Raw genomic sequence first — 23589 nt, forward strand, 5'->3', positions numbered from 1 at the left:
GATGTAAGGGAAGTAAACATACTGTAATTATGCCCCTTTATAAAGCATTAGTAAGACCACACCTTGAATATGGAGTACAATTTTGGGCACCACTCCTTAGAAAATACATTTTGGAACTAGAGAGTGCAGAGAAAAATCACCAAATTAATAAAGGGGATGAACAATCTAACTTAGGAGGACAGGCTACCTAAATATGATTTATTTACATTAGAAAAGAGGCGTTTAAGAGGGGATATTCTAACTATATACAAATATATTCGGGGACAATAAAAGGAGCTTTCAAAAGAACTATTCATCCCAAGGGCAGTACAAAGGACACATGGCCATGCCTTAAAGTTTGAGGCAAGGAGATTTCACCAGCAACAAAGGAAAGGGTTCTTTACAGTAAGGCCAATTAGAATGTGGAATTCATTATCCATATTGACTGTGATGGCAGATACAATAGATTTGTTCAAAAAAAGGTTGGGCATCTTTCTAGAAAGGAAAGGAATACAGGGATATACCAAATAAGTAAACATGGGAAGGATGTTGATCCAGGGAGTAATATGATTACCAATCTTGGAGTATGGAAGGAATTTATTTTTGCCTTATGAGATATCATTGGATGATATTTCACTGGGTTTTTGTTTGCCTTCCTCTGAATAAATATACTGTAATTACAGATATAGGATAAAATATTTAGCACAGGTTGAATTTGAGGAACGCATGTCTTTTTTCAACCTCATCTACAATGTAACAATGCAACTATGCTACTGTATTTGTGAAGCACCAATAAATTCTGCAGTGCGGTACAATGAGGTACAGAGTTATGTATATTAAATAAACAGAAACATACAAGTGAGGACAAACATGCACAAATAGATACAAAAAAGTATTAAGGGCCCTGCTCGTGGGTGCTTACAATCCGCATTCTATGAAAACAAATATAAAATAAAATCGCTTGAGGATGCTGAGATGATAGCTTTTTTTTCATACTCTTGTATTTCATCAAAGAGTATGAATAAACAGAGATTGAACCAAAACATATTTCACAAGCCTTTTATCTTCTAGAAATATATAAAATAACGCCATATTACAATGCCACTATGAAAAGCTATCAGCAAAAACCCTAGTTCTGTGGACATAATTAACCAACTGGTCAACATTTCTCTAAATTTATCCTAATTTATGTGAAAGATCTTTTGCATATGTATGATACCGTGCATGTATACTTTAGTATGCATCCTGCATTGATTAATTTATGCTGTACTATTAATTCAGTAGAAAATAAAAAAGAAGGTTAGTGCAAATAAAAAGAATACAATATAAACAGCAAACAACAATATAATCTCTATAGAGGCTTACCCCGCTTTAAGTACACTCACTTTAAGTACACTCGCGAGTAAGTACATATCGCCCAATAGGCAAACGGCAGCTCACGCATGCGCCTGTCATCACGTCCTGAACAGCAATACCGGCTCCCTACCTGTACCGAAGCTGTGCGCAAGCAGGGAGACTATAGAGCCTGTTACAAATGCGTTATTTACATCAGTTATGCACGTATATAACGATTACAGTACAGTACATGCATCGATATGTGGGAAAAGGTAATGCTTCACTTTAAGTACATTTTCGCTTTACATACATGCTCCGGTCCCATTGCGTACGTTAATGTGGGGTATGCCTGTACAGTACATTTACAACAACATCAAAAGCATTATCGGTTATCAAGTAAAAAGATTGTCTTGTCCCTATAAGAATGACATTAAGAGATACATTAAAGTTTAAAAATTATATTTAAACAAATTAGTCACATGACTTGAAGTCACAGGTAGAGATGTGTAAAAGTGCTCCATCTGTATTTGCAAAATTGTTCGCAATTCGTGTAAATTTTAGCAAGCCTCACAAGACCAATTGTTTTGTGAAATCTTTCTTATTATGACATCACACGCTGGAGAAGCCCACCCCCCTGTATGAAGGGCCATTAATAGGCACATTGAGACGCATAAGTTAATGAAGAAAAGTGCTAGACAGTGGCAGTGATAAGGCAGGTGTATCAGGTTACAGAAAATAAATAATACAAACATTTAAAGTCTCCTACCCTCAATTCTAACATTAGAAGACCACCAGCTTTGAATATTGCAGAAAAATACATATACATTACTGGAGTAAACTCACTGCTTATGTCATCTTATTTTCAAATCAGACGAATAAAAAATAAATAAAGCAAAGAACATTGCCAGTAATAAGCATATACCACAGAGAAAATATTCCAAAGTCAACACTGGGAAGAGTGGTGAGTAACAAAATATTACTGTAAAAGAGTATTAAAAAAAATAGGAATATTTGTTGTGAACCACAGATCATTTAAAACAAATAATAAAAAAAAAACGTAAAGCCTGTATGAGCACACACTCATATATACACTATACACTATATAGTACAGTATAATACAGTGCTCGACAAACCCGGTCACCCACTCGCCAGGCGCGAACGGAAATTGGCCGGTGGCCAGCTACTTTTTTCCCCTGTTCTGCGCAAATGTAAAAAATAAATAAATAAATAAACAAAAAAAAAATATCCTCCTGGCTGATTGGCCAATTGGTCGTGACACGGAATGGAGCCCTTCTCTGCAGGGGTAAGTAATGGCTGCTCCTCGCGCGCGCGGTCCCTGTCTCCTGCCTGCTCTTTCTTCCTCATCACCTCCAGTCTCCGCTCCTGTCCCCGTGGCTGCTCGAGAGGGGCAGGAGATACCAGCGGGCGATTTCCCCCACCCTGTCCCGGTTGCCCTCCGGTCCCCGCTTTCCTCTCGGTCCCCGTGGCTGTCCCCGCTTCCCCTTCCCCCCCCACAAATTAAAAATAAATAAATAATAATAAAAAAAAAAACATCCTCCTGTCTGATTGGTCGTGACGCGGAATGGAGCCCTTCTCTGCAGGGGTAAGTAATGGCTGCTCCTGCTCCTCGCGTGCGTGGTCCCTGTCTCCTCCAAGCGCTTCCCCCCTCATCCCCTCAGTCTCTCGTGGCTGCAAGCGCGGGGCAGGAGATGTCCCCCCCCCCGGTCCCGCTTGCCCTACGGACTCCGCTTTCACCCGGTGCCCGTGGCTGCTCGCGCGTGGCGGGAGATGCCAGCAGGTGTGTTCCCCTCGGTCCCCGGGGCTGTCTCCGCTTCCCCCCCTCTCCTCTCCCCTCCCCCACAGAGTGTGTGTGTGTGTGTATGATAGAGAGAGTGTGTGTATGTGTATGAGAGAGTGTGTGTGTGTGTGTATGTGTGTATGAGAGAGAGAACGTGTAGGACACCAGAGGTACCCCCCACCCCACCCCGTCAGTCATCCCCCCACCCAGTCAGTCAGTCATACCCCCCCCCAGTCAGTCATACCCCCCACCCAGTCAGTCATACCCCCCCACCCAGTCAGTCATACCCCCCCCACCCAGTCAGTCATACCCCCCACCCAGTCAGTCATACCCCCACCCAGTCAGTCATAACCCCCACCCAGTCAGTCATACCCCCCACCCAGTCAGTCATACCCCCCCACCCAGTCAGTCATACCTCCCCCCACCCAGTCAGTCATACCTCCCCCCACCCAGTCAGTCATACCCCCCCACCCAGTCAGTCATACCCCCCACCCAGTCAGTCATACCCCCCCACCCAGTTAGTCATTCCCCCCCACCCAGTCAGTCATACCCCCCCAGTCAGTCATACCCCACCCCACAGTCAGTCATACCCCCCACCCAGTCAGTCATACCCCCCCACCCAGTCAGTCATACCCCCCCACCCAGTCAGTCATACCCCCACCCAGTCAGTCATATCCCCCCGCCCAGTCAAAAATCAGTCATAGTCATTCATACCAACCCCCACCCCCTGCCCAGTCACCCCACCCAGTCAGAAAGTCAGTAATCCCCACCCAGTCAGACACCCCATCACCCCACCCCCCCAGTCAGTCACCCCACACCCCCAATCACCCAGTCAGTCACCCCACCCCCCAATCACCCCACACAGTCACCCCATCCCCCCACAGTCACCCTCTCTCTGTCTCTCACCCTCTCTCTGTCTCTCACCCTCTCTCTGTCTCTCAACCTCTCACCCTCTATCTCACCCTCTCTCTCACCCTCTCCCTCACCCTCTCTCCATCTCACACCCTCTCTCCATCTCTCACCCTCTCTCCGTCTCTCACCCTCTCTCCGTCTCTCATCCTCTCTCCGTCTCTCACCCTCTCTCCGTCTCACAATCTGGATATTTTATTTACCCTATTTATCTTAACTGCCCTATACTACACCGAAATAACCTATACTGCTTTCTTCCAGATCTAACTCTCGAGCTCCACACGGAAGACATCGGAATCCCCCGTAACCCAGAAAACAGGTAGAGAACACATCCCCTCCAATGTATAACATTGCGGGAATGAGGTACCTGGACATTGAGGGTCTGCGGATCAGGTAAGATCCCAGGTGGGATTGCAGCTTTAAATATTGTGAAGTGGGGGCAACCAGGCACTAGTTGTAGTATAATGAAACACAATAAATAAACTTATGTCAAAAACGAATGTTCTTACTAGGAATTTATTCAATTTATTTCATTTGTGGTTTTTTTTTAAATGCAGGGCTGGCGGCGGGATTAGAGGCGGGGTTGGGGGCGGGACTAGGGGCGGGACTAGAGGCGGGGTTGGGGCGGGACTAGGTGGCGAGTAGATTTTTTGGTTCGGCAAGAAGATTTTTGGGTGATTTGTCAAGCACTGTAATATATGTATATATATGTATACACACAGTTAGGTCCGGAAATAATTGGACACTGATACAAGTTTTGTAATTTCGGCTGTGTACCAAAATAAATTCAAGTTACAGAGGGTTCACCACAAGGTGCAAACCATTCATGAGCCTCAAGAATAGAAAGGCCAGATTAGAATTTGCCAAACAATATCTAAAATAGTCAGCCCAGTTCTGGAACAGCATTCTTTGGACAGATGAAACTAAAATCAACCTGTACCATAATGATGGGAAGAAAAAAGTATGGAGAAGGATTGAAACAGCTCATGATCCGAAGCATACCACATCATCTGTAAAATACGGTGGAGGCAGTGTGATGGCATTGGCATGCATGGCTTACAATGGCACTGGGTCACTAGTGTTTATTGATGATGTGACAGAAGACAGAAGCAGCCGGATGAATTCTGAAGTGTATAGGGATATATTGTCTGCTCAGATTCAGCCAAATTCAGCAAAGTTTATTGGACGACGCTTCACTTTACAGATGGACAATGACCCAAAACATACTGCAAAAGAACCCCAGGAGTTTTTTTTAAGGCAAAGAAGTGGAATATTCTGGGATGGCCAAGTCAATCACATGATCTCAACCCGATCGAGCATGCATTTCACTTGCTGAAGACAAAACTTAAGGCAGAAAGACCCACGAACAAACAACAACTGAAGACAGCTGCAGTAAAGGCCTGGCAAAGCATCACAAAGGAGGAAACCAGGCGTTTGGTGATGTCCATGCGTTCCAGATTTCAACCAGTCATTGCCTGCAAAGGATTCTCGACAAAGTATTAAAAATGAACATTTTATTTATGATTGTGTTAATTTGTCCAATTACATTTGAGCCCCTGAAATAAGGGGACTGTGTATGAAAATGGTTGCAATTCTTAAACGTTTCATATAATATTTTTGTTCAACCCCTTGAATTAAAGCTGAAAGTCTACACTTCTATTGCATCTTGGTTGTTTCATTTCAAATCAATTGTGGTGGCATACAGAGCCAAAATTATGAAAACTGTGTCAGTGTCCAATTATTTCTGGACCTAACTGTATATACTGTATATACCAGGGACATACAGTAGAACTGCCTGTAACTTCCAATGGCAAATGTATTATGTACTCAACATTAGCATGTGTCATAAGCACAGAGAGCGAGAGAGGGACCCGGTCACCACCTCTGTATAGGGGACCTACATGGTCAGTAACCTGTATCGGGCTGCGGTTTACCTACAGTATTCTGGTTAAAATGATGAGCTACGGGTGCATCTACATTTGGATTCTTTATAATAGTTTTGTACTCACTGATTAATGTGAGTTTTAAATAGCTCAAATGCCAATTATTCTCAAGGATAGAGAAAGTAGTAGTAGTAGTAGTAGAGTAAGTAGTGCTAAATACAGAGGCAACTGTCTGTTGTCGACCACTTGTCTGGACAATTCCGCTGCCATTTTTTGTGTTCCTCGCGTGATGTAATCAATCTTAATTTTCTCAACTCCTGTGAAGTTGTCAAGCATGCCTTTGTTTACCTGTAGATGATTACCTGAAGTCTGATTTGTGTGGTTGCAGTTCAGCGCGTGCCCGCCGGATGGCAAAAGTGAATGTCTTCGCATATACAGTGGATAGTCAATGTCTACAGAGGCGGCACATTTTATTTGAGTGCGGCTAGCTCCGCAAGCCTGGGGATGCCCCGGCATGCTAGCCGCACTCCCTCGGCGTGCCGCGCGTCATCGATGCGCGGTCACGCGTCATCGGGTGCCTGCGCCCCCTGCACGCGCATCCAGGGCTCCCTGAGGGAGCCCTGGTGTCCCGCAATGTGGGGGACGGCGGCAGGAGGTTCCAGGGGACCCGGCGGACCCGGCAGCGGGAGAGAGAAAGCCCCGATCGGAGGGCGCTCCTCCGTGTCTTCGGGCAAATGCTCGAATAAACTCGGCCGCAGCAGTAGGTGTCTTTATAACAGATAAAAAGAGTGGACATTACAGTAATACATTGTTAAATGACATTGGTCACTGAAGATTTAAATAAGAAGTGAAGCCACTAAGGTAATGAAGTTGACTGTAAATCCATTTATATTGCATGGGATTCATGCCTGAGGTCTACGGTGCTGATATTAATGGGTATCATCTCCAGAGTCCCCCAGCATCAATCCAATGCAGGAAAAAAGCATTTTTTTTTCTAAGTCCCGTCTCATCGCTTATCGGCAGGTTTCCTGGCGTGACGATTTTGTGAGAAACTCACCATTCTAGAGCCGCGATAGGCCTCGATAACCTAATCGCGGCTACTAGATTGCACGAGTTTCAGTCAGAACCTGCCGATAAGTGGCTTATTGCCGCTCAATCAGGGATTTTTTTTGAAGGACAAAAATGTTGGAGATTCAGTCTTTTATCGCCCTCTTACCGACGCTTACAGAATCATTGTAGGCATTTTGGGCAATAAGTGCTCGATAAGTGGCTTACTGTATGAATGCTTTGTGCTTAGGCCCCAATGTCTTTTATCTAAAGTATAACAATTTTATTAGAATAAATTAGAGATTTGAGATCAAAATAAAAAAAGACTTTGTGAAATAATACAATCTTTTTCAACCGACATCTACTTCTGACTGTCTCTTGTACAGTTTCACCTGCAAAAAAAATGTGAGATTTTCATTTCTTAATAAATTGAGATTAAATAGATGCATGAATTACAGTGTGCTCCTGTGTCTGTGTGCATGTGTGTTCAATGTTAACTACAGATGAAGTCACAAGTATCCGAACACTTGCCATGGAAAATCTGGGGCAATCTCCCTGCTTTGTTAAGCCAATGGGCCATTAGTCTGTCTTCAGAAATGTCACAGAAAATGTTGCAGCATTACTGGGAGATTGCCCCAGATTTTCCAAGGCAAGTATTCGGATACTCGTGGCTGCATTTATATATGGAATGCATTGAATTTGTCCACATGGGTGGTACAGTTATGTGAACTGTATGGCACGCATGTGCCGTTCATGGAATTTGTGTACATGCGTGGTACAGGTATTGCCAATTGAATGGACCGCATATACAGTTAATTGAATTTATGCCCATGCTTGTACTACCAGTAGGTAAACTGTATGGAATGCAGTAATCTTCTTCTTTCTTCATCTGTGATTATTTCTTGCTTTTTTTTATCTTCTGTCTTTATCTTCATCTGTTAATCCAATAACCCCATGTTCCATGATTCACAATGTTGACCATTCGGCTTCTTGAGCTCAGATGTGACGTCACGGTCTTATATATGGTCTGCGACGTCACATTGGGGCAGCAAATAGTTCACACGCCATCTGATTGGTTGTGAAAACTGCGTGCCTTTTTTGTTTTTTTTTAATGTGACGTCATGAAAGGTACTGAAGCCAAATTGTATTCTCACAACCAAGGGAGAGCATGTGGAAAAAAACAACAGCAAGAAAAACAATCTAAGTGCAGACGGTAGAATCAAGTGTGTTTTAGTTCACTGGATGTCTTGGCTCATATGTGCAGCCTACTCACAAGATAACAGTAGTGTATGGGCAACAACAGGTTACTGGAAAAAGTGTCCAATCTTCTACACACCGGCATAGATTCACTCCAACCCGATTATCATTAGGATGATGAAACATGAGGACAGAGAAAAATACCCGTGGCGCAGATCAATGTATAAAGAGACTTAAGAATGCGCACTTACAATAATAAAATATTAAAACAGCATGTATCACTCTCAAGTGAATAGAGCATAAGTCGGATAGTGCCGCGGCTCACCCCACCGCCTCCGTTCTGTGTTGTGGTGGTTTCTACAGCACTCCGCCGTCTGCTGCAGTCCTCTCAGCAGCGTTTGGTAACTCGGCTTCACTCGCAGTCTCCGATGCGTCACGTCACTTGCAGCAAGGCTTCTGTGATTGATGGTGGCTCGGCACCAATTCTCTCCAGCTCTGGGCGGTCCTACTCTACGCCGTTTTGCCAATAGAGTGTTTGGCTTCATCAGGTGTATGAATACCCCTCCCTTATCGTGCATATTTATATCATGTGCAATTAAAACAGATCTCTTACAATTTAACCCTTAGATGGTCCATGGACAGGAGGACTTGGGTTCAATGATGTGTTCACATTGCAACAACAATTTTTTTGAAATAACAGAGTAAATTCTGTCTCTATATTAGAGTGTTAGTTACATCCAATATAAACTAAAGGGATTTGATCCCTTTCACCAAACACTCTAATATAGAGACAGAATTTACTCTGTCATTTCAAAAAAAATTGTTTTTAGTGGATTAAGTGATAATAACATGAACTGCTATGTGACTGTCTCTACAAGTACAATACATAGTTTCATGTTCTCATCATGTCATCATCATTTTTACTATATTCATTAGAACCTTCATTATCTACTCCATCAGCAACAGCATCGTTGTCACTATCATTACCTTCATTATTCTTTTTATCCAGTGTGCCTCAAATACAGGCAGTAAAAACATGGATAATAGGATAATTGAGCGAGCATAAATTCCCTAAAATAGCAAACAGAGAACAGTGCAAGGGGCCTTCTCCTGCTATGCAATCAAGTACGTGTATACCTCGTAATCTCCTGTCATTGTCTCAGTTTGTATAGGATTAAGTAACATAATATTTGTGATGATATATAGATTGATACCGGTTTAATTTACTTTTGCTATTTTTTACACAAAAATATTAAAAATATTCAGAAAACATTTTTATATATGAAAAACATATTTTCAACTCAATGAAGTACAAATAGAGCAATATATATAGCGGAAAAATATTAATATTTAGAGTAGCTGCAATAGTTTGAAATTGGATTTTATATTGGGAACCATATTCTTCAATATATTGATATATGACCTACAGAAAGGAGTCAATTATATGTTAGAAATATTCCAGTTGACACAATGGCGGTTATTTACTAAAATCCCCAATTTGCAAAGCCGGGACAATAAAATTGGAGTTTTTGTTTGATAAATCTGGTACAACAACTGGAATCTCTGTACTTTAGAAAGTTAACCAATTGTATACTTTTTTTGTATATTAAAATATAAACTTTTAATAAGGTTAAACTAAAATGAAATAGAAACTTTATAATTGAAAAAAAATCTGCTGTATTGAAAAGTAAAGCAGCAAGTGTGGGGAGAATAAATCCTCTCAATACAGTCTTAATTCACCTGTACATGTTACAATTACTGTATGTTGCCTAATGTTCTAGTTATTAAAATTAATATCACTGTAGGGAGATCAAGTTGGCAGGAGCACATCCCTCCTTAACCAAAACTAGTTACAAAGCTACAGACTATTAAAACTACTGCTCCAATAGACTTAGATGGCTGAATGGATGGATGAAGTTACCAAATATAACCAAGACTGCCAAAAGGGGGGGAGAGATCTGCGACAATTGTCCATTTACTGTGAAGACCCAGCTCTCCCCAGCTGCGCTGCTCTGGGGCCTTCCCTTCCCCCCTTAGCTGGTCCATGCCAGCGCCTCCAACCCCAAGGTAAATTTTTTTTTGTGGAGGTAGAATTGATTGGGTTTGAGAAAAAAAAAGAGAGACAGAGAGACATAGAGACCGACAAGCCAAGCACAGCACAAAAACACTTTAATCTCAATAACCTGAAGGCCACCTACTAATGGACAAGACAGAGCGTTGAAAACAGAAACAATCAACAGATCAGAAGTCAGAAACCTACTCCAATCCTTCCAAAACACAAACTAAAGCAGAGCAAACAGAGGGAACACAGAAGAATTCTGCTGCCAGTGCTCAAGGGCCAAAGCGTAGAATGTCTTATTCTTAGAACATAATGGCACACGTCTGCAGCATATAACTACTGCTGCGGCCGAGTTTATTTGAGCATTTGCCCGGTCTCGGCCGCAGCAGTAACCAGGCGCGCGCCGGGATGTGCCTGGCGCGCGCCGAAGCCGCGGAGGAGCGCCCTCCGATCGGGGCTTTCTCCCTCTGGTCGCCGGGTTCGCCGGGTCCCCCGGAACCCCCTGCCGCCGTCCCCCAAATCGCGGGACACCAGGGCTCCCTCGGGGAGCCCTGGACGCGTGTGCAGGGGGTGCAGGCACCCGCCGAGGGAGTCAGGCTAGCATGCCGGGGCATCCCCAGGCTTGCGGAGCTAGCCGCACTCAAATAAAATGTGTCGCCTCTGTATCACTCTAAACAAGCGTATTAAGCAGACTCAGTGGAGCATCCTGGGGGGAGGAGTAAGGTGAGGTGACGCTAAGAGTCACCGACCATCCAGAGAACAGCCAGGCTGACGCTAAGTCACCCACCGTCCCCTTTGCCAATGATAATACCTGCTGTCACGCTGCTTGATCCGGTGTAGCCAAAGAGATAAAGGTGAAGCACCGTTGAGTGAATACCTGCAGTGATGTGTGTCCTGGAATCCATGTGCAACCAGCAAAGGTACCGTAACAGCCAAACGAAGAAGCGGTGCACTGAGGTAAGTAGAGAACCACACGCAGCTCTAACAAAAAATGACTAATTTATTGAAAACAGGGGAACAAACATCATGAAGCTAAGAACCTCTGACGCGTTTCCTCCCGCAAGGGACTTTGTCAAAGAGTGAGTGGTGAACTATCTCATACACCTCTATATACCACCAGCTTGACTGTGATAGGTCAATAATAAATTGATTTAGAACAGCAACTCCTATATGCAGCTGCAGGTTAATGAATGAGACTGCCGTTCCATCTATACAAGCATAGTGGTGTGTAGAAGGGGAGAGAAGGATAACAACATACAAGTGTATACATAGTACATATATAACAACAAATAAACTACTTATTGCAAAACTACTGTAAAATAGTATAAACAGTAGTATCAAGAGATAATTTAAAACCAACATTCAAGCAACATAGATGAAAACAAGGAATGGATTAGAATATAAAGAAATGATATAATAAAGAAAGATAAAAGACAGGTAAAAATTATATATTATATTACAATAAGCAATATTGAAAGTATATTATAATCACTCAACATAATAAAACAATTATAATAATCATAAATAATAACCTGTCTTATATCAATATAAATGAAAGAAATAAAAATAAAAAATTGACAAAAATGAAAACAATAATAAAGATTAATATAAAAATAAATATATTAATAATAGAAATATAGCATATCATAAATATACTGATAATAAAGTATACATAATATCCCATATGGTGAGCAACAGCATATATCTAAATGACATTATAACAACACCAGAGAAGCAAAAAGCAGAAGCAAGCAAATATTTAAACATATTTCTTTAGTTAGACTAGGAAACAGTATTAATACCATAGGGATGTAATGTCTTCATGATATAGATCCAGTGCATCTCTCTCTTATTTAATAAATTTAACCTATCACCACCTCTTGGATGACATGGGACATGTTCAATCCCAATAAACGAGAAATTGGATATATCGCCATGAGGGCAGGTAGAAAAGTGATAAGATACTGGATGTTTATCATCCTTCTTTTTAATGAGACATATATGTTCCGTAATACGTGACCGTAAAGGTCGCATAGTACGTCCCACATATTTTTTATGGCATCCACATTGTAATACATATACAACAAATGATGTATAACAATTAATAAAATAGAAGAACAACGTTCAGCAATAGTGCTCAAATGACTATAGACAAACAGTCCAAATAACATATATAAAGGGTTTCTTGATTGAAGAAGGAAATCAGACAGGCAAGTCACAATGCCTGTGCTTCTCTGACGAAACGCTGCACAGGCATGAAACGCGTAAGAGTTACCCTCCATTCCTGTCTGCACCATGGTGTCCAAATAAAGAAGTTTTTTTACTCCACTGCTGTGATCCTGATCATTACTGGGCTGTGCTCTACTACACTGCTTCGTGCGGAATCTCCACTGATAACAATTAATAAAACTAGTAATGTAATGATGAGATTTATATAAATTGAAAATTTTTTGTAGACTTAGAATATTGACAGATAGAACACCTTCCACAGGTAAAGAAACCATTAGGAATACCACAAATCTCTCTGTAATTATCATTAGATCTAAACATGCTGGGTGAAAGATGACCAGCTAAAGATCTTCCTTTTCTAAATACAAAGTTTGGACCATTTTGAACAATAGATTAAATATCTTTATCTAAGGATAATGTGTTCCAATGTTTATAAAAGATGGCTTTGATATGTTGTGCTTGTCTATTAAAGCTGGTAATAAACAATGGACAAGTAGAATTGTCAGTAACATGTTGTGTGGATCTTTTATTACATCAATTGAATTTATTCATATTTAGCAAAAGTGATCTCCTGTCAAGTGATTTAGCATGCATATATGTCTCTTGAATATCATTCAATGAATAACCTCTCTCTTGAAATCTCAAAAACATATCTTTTGACTGAATCAAAAGGCTTCATCACTAAAACATTCTCAACCTAATAAACTGTGCTTTTGGGATGCCCCTAATAAGCGATTTAGGATGGCAGCTCTGTGCAGAGAGAAGTGCATTACGAGAATGTATTTTTCTATAGATGTCAAACTGGATACATTTGTTAGTATCAATGTATAAAGTAAGATGTAAATAATTAATGTGGTGCCAGTTGTGCTCAAAAGTGAATTTTAAATTTAAATCATTAATATTCAAATAATTAACAAACGAAAAAAGTGGATTATCATCCCCATCCCACACCATAATCAAGTCATCAATGTAGCGTTTATAAAAAAATAATGTCCCATGTCATCCAAGAGGTGGTGATAGGTTAAATTTATTAAATAAGAGAGAGATGCACTGGATCCATCATGAATACATTGCATCCCTATGGTATTAATACCGATTGGGAGCTTAAACATTTCCTAGTCTAACTAAAGAAATATGTTTAAGTATTTGCTTGCTTCTGCTTTTTGCTTCTCTGGTATTGTTATAATGTCATTTAGATATATGCTGTTGCTCACAATATGGGATATTATGTATACTTTATTATCAGTATATTTATGATATGCTATATTTCTATTATAAATATATTTATTTTTATATTTATCTTTATTATTGTTTTCATTTTTGACAATTTCTTATTTTTATTTATTTCATTTATATTGATATAAGACAGGTTGTTATTTATGATTATTATAATTGTTTTATTATGTTGAGTGATTATAATATACTTTTCAATATTGCTTATTGTAATATAATATATATTTTTTACCTGTCTTTTATCTTTCTTTATTATATCATTTCTTTATATTCTAATCCATTCCTTGTTTTCATCTATGTTGCTTGGTTTTAAATTATCTCTTGCTACTACTGTTTATACTATTTTACAGTAGTTTTGCAATAAGTTGTTTATTTGTTGTTATATATGTATTATGTATACACTTGTATGTTGTTATCCACCTCTCCCCTTCTACACACCACTATGCTTGTATAGATGGAACGGCAGTCTCATTAATTAACCTGCAGCTGCATATAGGAGTTGCCGTTCTAAATCAATTTATTATTGACCTATCTCAGTCAAGCTTATGGTATATAGAGGTGTATGAGATAGTTCACCACTCACTCTTTGACAAAGTCACTTGCGGAGTGAAACGCTTCATGATGTTTGTTCCCTTTTTTCAATAAATTAGTCGTTTTTTGTTAGAGCTGCGTGTAGTTCTCTACTTACCTCAGTGCACCGCTTCTTCGTTTGGCTGTTCCGGTACCTTTGCTGGTTGCCCGTGGATTCCAGGACCCACATCACTGCAGGCATTCACTCAACGGTTCTTCACCTTTATCTCTTTGGCTACACCGGATCAAGCAGCGTGACAGAAGGTATTATCATTGGCAGAGGGGACGGTGGGTAACTTAGCGTCAGCCTGGCTGTTCTCTGGATGGTCGGCGACTTTTAGCATCACCTCACCTTACCCCTCCCCCCAGCCTGCTCCACTGGGTCCGCTTAACACGCTTGTTTAGAGTGATAGTTATATGCTGCAGACGTGTGCCATTATGTTCTAAGAATAAGACATTCTACGCTTTGGCCCTTGAGCACTGGCAGCAGAATTCTTCTGTGTTCCCTCTGTTACTCCATTATCCCAGAGGCTCAGGACTGATTGCGGTTTATTTCTGTGACCTGGATATTGAGATATTGCTTTTTCCCTGGTCCTATACCTCACGCAGCTATTTTTTCGGCTTAGATCCTTTTTATATATTCTTTTAAATATTGGATCATTCGTTTGTTGGAATTAATGGACATTTTTAAACAAGGATTTGGATGATTATTATTATTTTTTCTTCTCTTTTTTTAAAATTATTTTTTGAAATTGTTTTCAGTGATTTTTTCTTGGTGTGCAATTTAGCAGTGTATAATCTTTCAATATGGATGATTTAGAAGATGTGTCTGAGATGCCAAGATGCAATATATATGTTTATGCATGCAATGATACCAAGAGACTTAAAAAGGCAGAGAAAGTCTTCAATATGGACAGTACTGTTACTTGTGATGAACCATCTGATCTTGTGGATCACTTTCTTAGATTGGAGAAATTACTCATACAAAATATTAGACTGTGGTGGGATATTATCACCTTTGAGAACTACCTCAAATCACATAGAATTCCTAGAGGTTTAAGAGTTAAAAAAGTCCCTACTTTTGGTTTCACCAGCAAGAAATTACAAGAGGAGTGGATTAACATTCTTGATAACTGTTCAAATCAATTAATGGAATTAATTATAAAAGAGAAAGTTGCTGAGAGAACTATTCTTATGACTGAAATTAATCATTTCCAGGCTAAACTCAAACCATTTGAACAAATGGAACAGTTTATTAAAAATGATAAAATTCTACTCCAAAATTTGGAAATTAGTGAACAGTCTATTATGGAGAAAAAAGATGTTAAATTTGAAGACTACATCAAAGGCCAAGTGTGTTGCTGGCAAAGAATTACCTCAGTTCGAGAGGGTCCGATTAACAAGACCCCTAATAAATCTAAACCTCAAAAGAAACGTGAGTGGAGAACCCCTGAGAAGTCCATATTAAAATCTAGGAACATTGAAACTTCTAGCTTCGATTCAGAAAGTTCAGAACCAGAGTTACGTACACATTCAATGTCCTTTGATAATATTGACTTTACAGGAAGAAATGTCAGAGCTGAGAGTTCTAATTCAGGACACTCATTGTTTGCTAATTCTGATAATGAAAGTGTTTCTCAAAGGCCATCTTCTAATACCAGGTCAAAAAACGAGTCAAAAAAGAATTAAGACCAGAAGATCAAAAAAGAAACGTGGGGACAAGACCAAAGAAACAACGGGAGAAATATCTTTAGACTTTACATCTAATAATGTGATTAACCTTCCCCATTTATAGCTTTCTGTGGATCAACTCTCATTGCTGAATAAGGGGTTAGGTTTTGTTCCTGAACAGGACTTCCAGTTATTCCAGACTATTATTGATCTTCAAATGTTTACGAGGAAACTGGCCCTTAGAAAATTCTTTGGTGCTAAGAACAGTCAATTCTAGTTTAGAGTCTACCGAACCTAACATTATACCATCTGTCTCTGATAATGATTTATCTATTTCCCCATACATATTTAAAGATCAATGTTTTTTATCTGATATGCAGAGTCTCCTTGAGGAAGATGGTGAATCCATGCATGATCATATACAACCCTTTTTAGGGTATCAAGACTCAGGTCTTAGACCGAAATCTGTATTTTGTCCTAATATGAACAGAGGACCATATATTACAACTTTTGAAAGACTAGTTGAACGTGACTTGAGAATTTTGGCTAATGGTTATATGTTTTCACACTACCACATTAACAATCTTACTATATCTGAGATTAAGGAATTGGATATCCTTAAAAAAGATACTTCTATAGTAATTAAAAAGGCAGATAAAGGGGGTGCCCTTGTAGTTATGTCTGCTGATAAATATCAAGAAGAAGCATTGAGATAGCTTAATGACCTATACTTTTCAATATTGCTTATTGTAATATAATATATATTTTTTACCTGTCTTTTATCTTTCTTTATTATATAGTTACATAGTTACATAGTTACATAGTAGATGAGGTTGAAAAAAGACGTATGTCCATCAAGTTCAACCTATGCTAAATTTAGACAACAGATACTTTATCCTATATCTATAATTACTTATTGATCCAGAGGAAGGCAAACAAAAAAAACCATTTAGGGGAAAATTAATTCCTTCCTGACTCCAAGAATTGGCAATCGGATTAATCCCTGGATCAACATCCTTCCCATGTATACTTATTTGGTATATCCCTGTATACCTTTCCCATCTAAAAAGATGTCCAATCTTTTTTTGAACAAATTTATTATATCTGCCATCACAGTCTCCATGGGTAATGAATTCCACATTTTAACTGCCCTTACTGTAAAGAACCCTTTCCTTTGTTGCTGGTGAAATTTCCTTTCCTCCAACCTTAAGGGATGGCCCCGAGTCCTTTGTACTGCCCGTGGGATGAATAGTTCTTTTCAAAGCTCCCTGTATTGTCCCTGAATATATTTGTATATAGTTATCATACCCCCTCTTAGACGCCTCTTTTCTAATGTAAATAAATCTAATTTAGTTAGCCTCTCCTCATAAATTAGAATGTTCATCCCTTTTATTAATTTGGTGGCTCTTCTCTGCACTCTCTCTAGTTCCATAATGTCTTTTCTTAGGATTTGTGCCTAAAATTGTACTCAAGGTGTGGTCTTACTAATGCTTTGAAAAGGGGCATAATTATGTTTACTTCCCTTCCATCCATTGCCCGTTTGATGCAAGATAAGATCTTGTTTGCCTTTGCAGCTACTGCATGACATTGGGCACTATTGCTAAGCCTGCTGTCTACAAGCACTCCTAAATCCTTCTCCATCCAGGATTCCCCCAATATATCTCCATTTCATTTGTAAGTCGCCTTTTTATTCTTGCATCCCAAATGCATAACCTTACATTTATCTGTATTAAACCTCATCTGCCATTTACCTGCCCACGTTTCCAGTCTTTTGAAGTCAGGCTTACAGGTCTGTAATTCCCCGGGTGTGATCTAGCTCCCTTTTTAAATATAGGCACCACATCTGCTTTACGCCAATCTTGTGGTAGTGAGCCTGTGGAAATGGAGTCCTTGAATATTAAATATAATGGTTTTGCTATTACTGAGCTTAATTCCTTGAGAACTCTTGGATGTATGCCATCGGTGCCAGGTGTCTTATTTACTTTAATTTTTTCAAGTCGCTTATAAACTTCTTCCTCGGTTAACCAATTGTTCATTAATTGTTCATTAATATGGAGGTTGTGGCTTCCTCCTGTGGCGCTACTATTGAACTTGATTCTTCCCTGGTAAACACAGAGGCAAAGAATTTGTTTAATACCTCTGCTTTTTCCTTATCTCCAATAATCTGCCTACCCATCTCACACTGAAAGGGTCCTATATTTTCTTTTCTCATTTTTTTGTTATTAAAGTACTTAAAGAACTTTTTAGGGTTGACCTTACTTTCTATTGCAATCCTTTTTTCATTATCCATTTTTGCTAATTTGATTGCCCTTTTGCAATTTTTGTTACATTCCTTATAATTCTGATACGATGTCTCTGTCCCTTCTGACTTAAAGAATCTAAACGCCTTCCTCTTCTTGTCCATTTCCTCCCCTACCTGTTTATTTAGCCAGATTGGTTTCGACTTATTTATTTTATACTTATTACCCAAGGGTATACACTGATAAGTGTGCTTTTCTAACAATGTTTTAAAGACTGCCCATTTATCTTCTACATTTTTCCCTGCAAAAACATCATCCCATTGTATTACTACTAGATTAGACCTCAGTTTATTAATATCTGCCTTTCTAAAGTTTAAAGTCTTTGTTGAACCCAAGTAATCTGTTTTTTTTTTGATAATTAATTTCAAATGAGACCATGTTATGATCACTGTTAAATATACTGGACACCTAACAAGCTCCTATAGAACCCCCAAAATAACCACAACATATATATAAGCATATGAGTGTCACAGAGGAGTGCTACTGAGCATGGCAATATATATTTAAAACCAGAGACAGAACATAAAACACAGACAAAGCTCAGTTTTAGCACATCCAGTGAAACGCATACACGGTACAGAGCACTGTACCGTGTATGAGTTTCACTGGATGTGCTAAAACTGAGCTTTGTCTGTGTTTTATGTTCTGTCTCTGGTTTTAAATATGATCACTATTACCCAAATGTTTCAGGACTTGAATATTTGTTATTACTTCTACATTGTTTGATATGACCAAATCCAGAACTGCCCCTCTCCTGGTTGGTTCCTCAATAATTTGGGTCAAATAATTATCTTTAAGCACCCCCAAAAACCTGTATCCTTTTGTTGTAACGCTAATTTCATTGCCCCAGTCTATGTCTGGATAATTAAAATCCCCCATTATGCAAACATGACCCAGTTTTGATGCCTTCTCCATTTGCAAAAGTATTTTAGCTTCCTCAATCTCACAGATATTTGGTGGTTTATAGCATATTCCCACAAACATTTTCTTTATACTTTTACCTCCACTGCTAATTTCTATCCACAAGGTCTCTACATATTCATCATTCCCTTCATAGACATCTTCCCTTATAATAGGTTTTAGATCCGGTTTAACATATAAACATACTCCACCTCCCTTTCTATTTGTTCGATCCTTCCGAAAAAGAGAATAACCCTCTAAATTAACTGTCCAGTCATGAGTTTCATCCCACCATGTTTCAGTAATGCCTATGATATCATACTGCTCCCTTGTAGCTATTAATTCAAGCTCCCCCATTTTATCTGTCAGGCTTCTTGCATTAGCAAGCATGCATTTAAGTTTTTTTTCAGCCTGTACTATTATCTTATCTGCTCCTTCCTTTCTGCTCCCACTTGGTTTAGTCTTTAGAAGTTTTCTAGTATTATCTCTATTTACTATGGGTATCTCACTGCTTGTCAAACTTGCACTTGCCCCCATTCTACCTCCATCCCACCTTGTATCCTCATCTATTCCATTTAGTTCATTATCTGTTTCATTCCTCTTCCCCCTCCATCCTAGTTTAAAATCTCCTCCAACCTTTTTAGCATTCTCCACCCTAGCACAGAAGATCCCTCTTCATTGAGGTGCAATCCATCCCTAGAATATAGATGGCACCTCTCAGAAAAGGAGTCCCAGTGCTCTAAAAATCCAAACCCCTCCTTCCTGCACCACTTTCTTAGCCATGCATTAACCTCCCTGATCTCTGACTGTCTCCCTGCGGTAGCGCATGGCACTGGTAGTTTTTCAGAAAATACTACCTTGGAGGTCCTTGCCTTAAGCTTTTGGCCTAGATCCCTGTAATTGTTTTTTAGGACCCTTCATCTTTCTCTAACTTTGTCATTGGTGCCAACATGTACCAAGACCGCCGGGTCAATCCCAGCCCCCCCCCCCAACAATCTGTCTACCCGATCCGCAATGTGCCGAACCCGAGCACCCGGGAGACAACAAACTGTTCGGTTCATGCGGTCCCGGCAACAGATTGCCCTATCTACCTTCCTAATAATGGAGTCCCCTACCACCACAATCTTTCTTTGTATCTGAGCATCCTGGGTCCCCACTATGCTGGAGGAACTTATCCCCTGGCTGCTAGAGGAATTAGTCTCCCCCAGCCTTGCCATTTCTGCCCCAACATTCCCAATATCTTCACTCAACATGGCAAATTTATTGGGATGTGTCAGCTCAGAAGCGACCTGCTTCTCCCTATTGCCCCTGCTTCCCCTTCTAACTGTCACCCAGCTACCTTCCTGCTCCTCACTAACAGCAACTAAGCTACCTACCTGCTCCTCACTAACAGCGCCACCATCTGCACCACTAGTCGAAGCAAGGGCCTGCTCAGTGATCTCTAATTCCCTTTCAAGTTTGCCAATGTCCCTCAATATTGCAAGTTGCCTCTTCAGATCAGCAATCTCTGATTCTAAAGAGACCACCCGCTCACACCTCTCACAGCGGTATGCTCCTTGGAACAGCTGCTCCAAGTGCACATACATGTGGCAAGATGTGCATTGAGTGGCATTTTCAATCCTGCTCATTCTAGCAACTATGAAGATTAGAAGTACTAACAGTAAACTGTACTTCAATAAACTATACCTTGTTTAACTGCTTCCTTGGTCAAACTGCTTCTGGTTCTAACTGCACACACGTTAACCAACCAGCACTTCAATCAACCACACAGATCAATCAGTACACACAAGCTCAGGATTCGTTAGAAGCCTCTGTTTAAATAGGGACACCCACCAGGTGTGTTAGGTTATCAATTAACTACCCCCACCCACTGCAGGTGTGTTAGGCCAGCCAATTAACCAACCACACCCACTCTGCCTCAGGCAGGAGAAAGGGGGAAAAAAGTTACAGGCTTCAAATTACAGCACACTTTAAAAATAGATTAACCCACTGCACACTCCCCAAAAACAGCCACCCCTGCTAGTATACCTAGTACTTCCCTTTCCTTCTGGTTCTAACTGCACACACTTTAACCAACCAGCACTTCAATCAACCACACAGATCAATCAGTACACGCAATCATTTCTTTATATTCTAATCCATTCCTTGTTTTCATCTATGTTGCTTGAATGTTGGTTTTAAATGATCTCTTGCTACTACTATTTATACTATTTTACAGTAGTTTTGCAATAAGTTGTTTATTTGTTGTTATATATGTACTATGTATACACTTGTATGTTCTTATCCTTCTCTCCCCTTCTACACACCACTATGCTTGTATAGATGGAACGGCAGTCTCATTAATTAACCTGCAGCTGCATATAGGAGTTGCCGTTCTAAATCAATTTATTATTGACCTATCACAGTCAAGCTGGTGGTATATAGAGGTGTATGAGATAGTTCACCACTCACTCTTTGACAAAGTCCCTTGCGGGATGAAACGCGTAAGAGGTTCTTAGCTTCATGATGTTTATTCCTTTTTTTTCAATAAATTAGTCGTTTTTTGTTAGAGCTGCATGTGGTTCTCTACTTACCTCAGTGCACCGCTTCTTCGTTTGGCTAAAGCAGAGCAAACATGGAGTAAACCTGGCATAAGAAATCTCAACAAAATATTTGATCAACTGTAAGAGCAAAAAATCAAACCTAAAAAAAAATCAGCCGTAATAGACTAATAAATTCCAAAATGAAAGGGAAATGGTTTGAAAGTGAAAGCAACAGCCAAACATCGCCCCAAAATTGAAAACAATTGAAGAAGCTTTGAATGACAATTGTTTTGGCAAGCCTGGAAACCTCTTGATTCCAAACAGAATAACAAGCATCTGTCCATTCAGAATGGATACATTTAGAAAAACTGTTTTCAGGACCTTCACTAGGAATTAGCAGAAGAAAACCTGACACAGCCCTGATGGCGTGGACTCGTTTCTCAAGCTCTTGCCAGTATTCTGGGGTCATGTTCTTTGCAGCCGACAGGTAGACTCCCAGATACTTCAGGGTTTCACTCCCCCATGAGATATAACAGAATGTGGGAAGGGGGGGAGGAAGGGTCCATGTATAAAGGACCCAATAAAAGCAAGGAGACTTGTACCATTTGATTCGAGCTGAAGACGCCACTGTATAGACCTCTTGGCACTCGTGCCCACTCCAGATCAACTAGATCCTGGGCTATCAGGAGTATTCACTTCCCTTGAAATAAGTTCCCACCACAGGTTCTGATCATTTTCTATGATCACACTGACACATATTTTTGTTAAAATTGTCACTAATATTTTCTTTATTACTTGAATAGTGTCTTATCACTTACACTTAAATATTTACATGTGCACTGTTTCTTGTGGGAGCACCATTCTAAACCACTTTCTGGGGCTATGAGTAGTATGCTATCAGCATAGGCTGATAGGACAACCCGTGTGTTTCGCTCTCGCAGCACCAGCCTGATGAGCTTATTCTTCAGTAGGCAGCAGAATGATCCGATGGTCATTGTGTAGAGTTGCCCTGACCAACTGCCAAAGGTACTGTCAGGGATCAACTTTTCTTTAACAGACACTATGCAGAGGCCAAAGCTGAACGATTGCAGGGTCTGTATGAGGTAATGGTGATCCACCCATTCAAAAGCTTTCTAATGATCCAGGTACAGGAATGTGAGTTACAGATTAATCCTATGTGTGTAGTGCAGCAGGTCCCGGACCAGAAAGAAATGATCATGAATTATACAGTTCGGGAGAATATAGGACTGGTTGGGGTGAATCATCTCTGCCAGCACAGACTTAAGCCTCAGCGATAGTGTTTTGGCTACGATATTATAGTCCGTGCTGACAGCGAGATCGGTTGCTAGTTGGAAATGTTGCGGAAATACCCCTTCTTTGACAGTAGTGACAGAACTGCCCACCAACATGAAAGGTGCATCTCACTTGTCTCGAGGGCTTCTGCCAGAACCTCAGTAAGATTATATCCTAGCATCTCCCAGAAAAATTGGAAGAACCCATGGTCAGCCAGGCTAGACCTGGCAATTTTCATCAAGATATAAGACTGAGGATATCAGAGAGATCTGCAAGAGTTACTTGTACTGCACCTCAAACAGCTATCTTCAACCCTCATTGACACTGGGAAGTCCCTTCCATATGACCCTGCCTGCACTCAGCTGGATGGATTCTGGAGAGAATAGTTTAATATAAAAATTCAAACCATGTCCCGGATGCTCTCCCGGTCCATCAGAGGGAAGTGGTCTTCTGCGAGCCAGCAGGTGATGAGCTTGCAATTTCCCCTCTATTTTTCCAGTGCGTAGATAAGGCATGTCCCTGGATCTATCTTCTGAAGGAAGCGGATGCAGAAACGCACAAACATGCCTTGTGCTTGCTGTTCTTCCAAGTCTAAAAGTGCACTTCATCTCCATGTATACACTTTGCAGATTTTCTTCCCCTGATACAGACAGCCATTTATAAA

The sequence above is a fragment of the Ascaphus truei genome, chromosome 2 (assembly GCF_040206685.1).
Source record: "Ascaphus truei isolate aAscTru1 chromosome 2, aAscTru1.hap1, whole genome shotgun sequence".
In the NCBI taxonomy this organism is placed as follows: Eukaryota; Metazoa; Chordata; class Amphibia; order Anura; family Ascaphidae; genus Ascaphus; species Ascaphus truei.